General features: G+C 37.9%; 1 non-coding gene across 1 annotated transcript; it reads left to right on the top strand.

The window, feature by feature from the left end:
- The first annotated feature begins 5785 nt into the window (after positions 1-5785).
- Positions 5786-5892, top strand: LOC113781764. The gene has a single exon (XR_003469670.1). It is a non-coding gene; the product is annotated as a small nucleolar RNA R71 (small nucleolar RNA).
- The last annotated feature ends 476 nt before the right edge of the window (positions 5893-6368 follow it).

Raw genomic sequence — 6368 nt, forward strand, 5'->3', positions numbered from 1 at the left:
GGGTTAGGGTTTTGAGAGGTGGCAAGAGGAAGAAGGAGGAGAAGTTTGAAAATGAAGAGAAGAACTTGATTTTTTTTTTTTTTAAGATTTTGGACCGATTTGAGCCCTGATCAAGTCTGAGTCTCTGATCGTCCAGAACAGATGTTCAGCCGAGACCTTGGATCTAAAGCTTCTCCTTTAGATCCAAGCTTGGATCCCCTGTTTTCTGCAACAATTGAAGAAATTGTAATTTCTCCAATTGTGACGACCTTGTTCTACAATTTCCGAATGACACTTGAGATGAAATTTTTCACACTTTTCCCACCACATGCAAGTATAATATGCCCTAAATAACCAATCCAGCCCTTTAAAATTAATCAAAAACATCTATATCGCAAATTGAGGGTCAAAATGCACCCTTGTTTTAACACGAAAAATGCACTTTTTGGGACTAAATTCAACTCAAATGAGTACATAAATGCATATAAACATGTTAACACCATAACTCACTTGAAAATGAATAAAGCGCATCTTTTGATGTAATAATAAGAAATTTAAATACTTAAGATTAGAAATCGAGATTAAACTTCCCTTATTTCAACTTCAGCTCTCTAAATAATCTTCAAAGATGATCCTTCAAGATCGATGGCCCTACAAAACCAATGAAACACACTTAATTAGACAAAAATCACACCAAACTACACAATACACACAAAAAACAAACTAAAACTAAAGGAAACGTTGGGTTGCCTCCTAACAACCGCTTTGTTTAAAGTCAATGAGCTCAACTTTCTTTGTTAATCTTCTGAATTACATGTTGGGGGACTAAATCCTCCCTAAGGGATAAAATTCCCAAACCATCCTTCATTGTGATGCACACGACATTCCTCCCCTGTATCTAACAACTCCAAATGCCTAGGATGATTATTAGTTTGATGAAAATATTGCTTATCAACAATATATGGCTGGGAATACTGTGACAGCCCCACCTCACCCTAAGGCGAACCAAAGGGTTCGGCGGACCGCCTGCCCAGCTCTCGCCAGGACTAACGGTTCAGATTAGAGCGATCGAATACGTTCCGGACCATACAACGCGCATAGACAAGTCAAAATCCCAAAATAAAACAAAACGAAATCGGAGTCGGCCATGAATAAGAACCGACATGGCAAAATCCAACTAAACGTCAAGCAAATATTTACATCTCAAAATTTAGCATATACAACCCAAAGGGCATACCAAAGTGATTCAAAAGTGGATACATGTATGGTTTGCCAAATCCAAAAGAGAAACGGACCCAAAAGTATATTTAGGGTTTAAATCAATGAGCTATACGAAAGATATGTCCAACTAGCTCAATTCGGCAACCAATTATCAAATCCAGTCCAAAAGTATTTATTTTCCTGTAAGGAAAACAAAAAAAGAACAGAAAGGGGTGAGCTTGCGCTCAATGAGGTACCATACATATAGCAGTAAAACCATGGCATTTCACATTTCACAAATCAGGTACACATGCCAGATGTAAAGTAAAGGAACCAATGATTCAAATCAGAAGGATACAGGTGGCTCTCAGGAGCCAGCTTTCCAGCGCAGTACTTGATCCAAGCCGGTTGACTCTCCGTCAACGTATATAGAACCAACGCGTCCGTAGACCCCACTTTACACCAAATTCCGTCCACCAAACACCCCTTTACCGGGCCCGCTCACCTCAACAGAAACAGAAATGGTAATACTCGAGTATACCGGAATCAAGGGTCTCAATACCCAAAGATCCCAAAACAGACTACCGTGGTTCGTTATCTAATCGTCCAGGCCCTTGCCGGCCCGACTCGAATAACTTAGCCACAGGATTTGAGCTCATAGGTCACAGAAAGGTCGTTGGACTCAAGCTTCCAAACGACGTCAGAACAGATACAGATCCAGATACAGATAACAGATACAGATACAGATAGCAGATTCAGATACGCGTTCAAAATTGGCATATGAACAGACCAGAGAACGAGTGTGATAAAGTACACCCTCGCCTCCATTTTATCAAAACAGTATTTGGCTTCAATAGTCATAAATCAAGTATTCAGATATTCAGATATTTCACATAACGGGTAGCAGGTAGTGGAACACTCACCGGCTCAACTTCAAAAGTTTTCACTTCAGATTGGCCTTAATCGCCAAGAAACCCTAAAATAATCAAAATAAACCAATTGAAGGTTTCACTTCCAGAATCGAGTAAACAGAATGCACATGTGAGGCTCGACTACTAGTCGTATGCCTCGCCAAATAATTACTAATGCAAGGGTGCAAAACATGATTTTTGGGAACAAAAAGGTAACATGAAGACCTAGGTTCAACAACCCAAAAGCCCTTCATTTCTACCAAAAGGCAAATCCAACTTAAAGGAACCAAACGGCCTAGAAAATCGGGCAGCACTTCCCCTAAATTTGCTAACTTTCCAGCCATCATGGCTTCATTATTTCCTCAAATCAGTCCCAACATCTCACACAAAAGTCATCTCATATCCCAAAAGCCGTTCACTAGGCTCAAAGTAGTACAAGTACAAAAGTTAGCTAGGAAATGACCGAAATGAAAGCAAGCCTTAAAACATGCAAACAAGTACAAGGAGACTCGATAACGAGTCATAAACCAATGCCAAATATGACCCCAATAGGGTTCCATGAACATATACAAACATTAAAGGAAACCAGAAATTTCGGACATGCAATTAACTTTGGCCCTGAAAAAAAAATAGGTTTTGACTTTACTTTGCGGTAATAAGACCAAATGCACTACGATTATCGGATGAGGGTGAAAGACCCACCATTTTGAATCTAAAATACAGGGTTACAACATCACAGAAGGTCACTCAACCCAGTTTTGAGTGTAAACAGGTTAAAAATGCAAGATACTTCATCAACAACGTAAAACAGATTCACCAAAACGCATTCTAGTGGAAACATCATAACTCAGGCTCTACAAGTCCAAATCCAGAAATTCGAAAACCAGTTGAAAGTTAAGAAACAGGGATAAATTTCATCAGAAGGACTCAACAACCAATTCGGAAGCAATTCCAGCCAAAACAACCAATTACAGTCGCAAATCCCAATTTCGGGTAGAACCAGAACAGCAATAGTAATTTCGACTTTTCTTACTCTACGCTACTCCGATTGACCTGAAATTTTGTAGGCACCTCTAAAATGTCATTACCTACAACTTTAATGTTTTGAGCTAAGGCCAATTCGGCCTCTATCTATGACCTAAAATTTCGGACAGAATGTAGCTTCAAGAACCCTAGATTTTTCAATTTTCTTCCAAAACAGAAATTGGTTGCAATTAATCACTTTTTCCACCTTCTAGATGCCTTATATACCATTTCCAATCATCATACATAGCCACACAATCATGCTTATATTAAAACGGAAAATCCCCAAAAATAATAAAACTTCACCAATTCAACAAAACTCAAGATTTAATCCATAAAATTGCATCTCATACAACCACTAAGCATGATTTAAGCATCAATTAAAGGAGGAGGGTGGTTCTTCACAACTTACCTTAAGAACAAGATAGAGAGAGCTATTGGTCACCTTAACTTTCCAAACAACTTCACCAATCACCTCAAAATCACTAAGTGAAGAGGTTTTATGGAGTAATTGCAAGATCAAATGGTTGGATGGTTCAACTTGAGCAAGATTGGAGCTAAAACTTGAAGAGTTTTCTTTCTTTCTTGAGAGAGAGAGGGTCGGCCAAGCTTGCAGAAATTTAGGTGCTTTTTGGGTCAAAATTGAGTATTAGTAAAGGTAAGAAATAATGGTCAAGTCAAGGTTGAATAGGAAGGTGACACTTGTCACCCTTTTTAATGCAACTCTATCCTTTTGTCTCTCCAATGATAGTCCATCTAGGTATCCTCTAATTATCTCTTAACACCCGATAAAATAATTCCAGTATCCAAAACTTAATCTAGTTGGCCGAAATTTTTTGAACTTTTCGCACTAACGTCCGGTATACGCTCTTCTCAAAATCTATTCGATACTTAGAAAATGATACAGAAAGTGCAGAAAACAAGCTGAAAAATGCGAAAATCCACTATACTAACCATTTTCAAACTCACTTAGTGAATCACCTATCCCACTATGAAATGAAGAAAAATACTCAACTTTCTTGATCGAAATGGCTCCCGGTGATCCCTTTATGATGGTAGGAGGTACTTTTTCTTCCTTTAACTCCATCTCATGAGTAACCATGGCAACCTGTGAATCCTCAGAACTAGAGTTAGTAGAGTGAATACACTTACCATTGGACAAATTAAAAACTATAGTTTTACCATTCACTCCAAATAAAAGCTTATCTTCTTGTACATCAAATAAAGTACCGACAGTGGCAAGAAATGGTCTACCTAATATTATAGGCATGTTCATATCTTCCTCCATATCTAGGATAACAAAATCTACAGGTATAATAAGTTTTTCAATTTTCATGAGCACATTTTCTAACACTTCTATAAGATACTTGATTGTCCTATCCGTCAACTGCAATGTAATGTTGGTAGTCTTTAATTCAATTAACCACAACTTTCTAGCAATAGATAAAGGAATCAAAGATACACTTGCACCTAAATCGCATAAAGCATTTGAAAACTCAATATTACCTATAGTGCAAGGTATAGAAAAACTATAAGGGTTGTTTAGTTTGAGAGGGAGTTTGTTTTGAATGACTGCACTACATTCCTCTATTAATATGATTGTCTCATTATCCACAAGCTTCCTTTTCTTGGACATGATATCCTTCAAGAATTGAGCGTAGGAAGGAATCTGCACAATAGTATCAAGGAGAGGAATATTAATATGTAGTTGCTTGAAATCTTAAAGAACTTATCAAACTCCCTTTCTTGCTTCTCTTGCTTGAGTCTGTGTAGAAAAGGAATAGAAGAATTAGTATTAACGTTAGGAGCAACATTAGGAATTGACAAATCTATATCAATCAGTACGTGATCTTTCTTCACTCTTTTTCTCTTCATTATTTTCACAAGACACATCAAAGTTAGGCTCCTTCAATTGTTTCTCACTTTTAAGGGTAATGGAATTAACTTGCTCTCTAGGATTGATCTTGGGTTTACTAGGTAGCTCTCCTAGATTCCTAGGATTTAAAGAGTTAGTAATTCGGCCAATTTGGACCTCTATATTCCTATACAGGGTAAATTGGTCCAATCTCCCTTCTTCTCTCTCAAATCTCTCAGAAGTGGCTTTATCTAACCGGTCTATGTTGCCACTAGTTGTACTAGCTAGTTTCTCTATAACCATTTTTCAAGCAGGTTTAGTCTCCACAGGTGGTTGTTTATATTGAAAGCCCGGTGGATTCAAAGGCATTTGTTGGCTCCCTTGTTCTTGCCATCCAAAGTTTGGATGATTCCGCCACCCCAGATTGTAAGCATTGGAGTATGGGTTATTTTGGGGCAGACGGATGTAATTGTTCACAAATTGAACCTGCTCTGTGCTTGCACAAATTGATACATCATGATCACCTCTACATATAGTACAACATGCAACATTTACTCCTTGATTAGAACTAAAACTAACTTGCTTATTAAGCATCTTAACCACATTATCTATTTTGGCACTTAACATGTTCAATGTATCTACTTCAAACATACCTACGTTTGCCCATTGATAATTGTTGGCAGCCATTTTCTCAATCAGTCGTTGAGTTTCTTTGGCCGATTTACCCATCAAAGCACCTCCAACTGCTGCATCTACATGAGTCTTCGTCGGATAGGTGAGTCCATTGTAGAATATTTGTACTATGAGCCAATCGGGTAAACCATGGTGAGGACATCTTCATTGTAACTCCTGATAATGCTCCCAAGCTTCGTACAATGTCTCTCCTTCCTGTTGATGGAAACTTGTTATATTGATGCAAAGTTTAGCAGTCTTGCCAGGTGGAAAGAACATATTAGGAAAAGTTTTAGATAAATCCGCTCAGGTGGTAAAAGTATTAGGAGAATGAGATTGTAACCAGACCATGGCCTTGTCCCTTAGTGAGAATGGAAACAATCTAAACTTAATTGTATCATCACTAACACCGTTAAACTTTATTGTATCACAAATTTCTAGGAAAGTGGACAAATGAAAATTTGGATCTTCAGTAGCATTACCCCCATATTGAGATTATTGCACAATTTGCATAAGAGATGGTTTAATTTCAAAATTATTAGCATTTACCGTAGGTCTCACAATGCTTGTTTGTAAACCATCGCCTCCAGGCAATGCAAAGTCCCATAATGGTCTTCTATCCAATTCTTCAGCCATAGGTTCAATTGATGGAAGTTCAATTGTTATTTCACCTTCTCCTAGAATCTTCATAGTTTCTTGTAGTACTTGCCTTTGTTGTCTATCGCGCC

This window comes from Coffea eugenioides, chromosome 8, assembly GCF_003713205.1.
Source record: "Coffea eugenioides isolate CCC68of chromosome 8, Ceug_1.0, whole genome shotgun sequence".
NCBI lineage: Eukaryota > Viridiplantae > Streptophyta > Magnoliopsida > Gentianales > Rubiaceae > Coffea > Coffea eugenioides.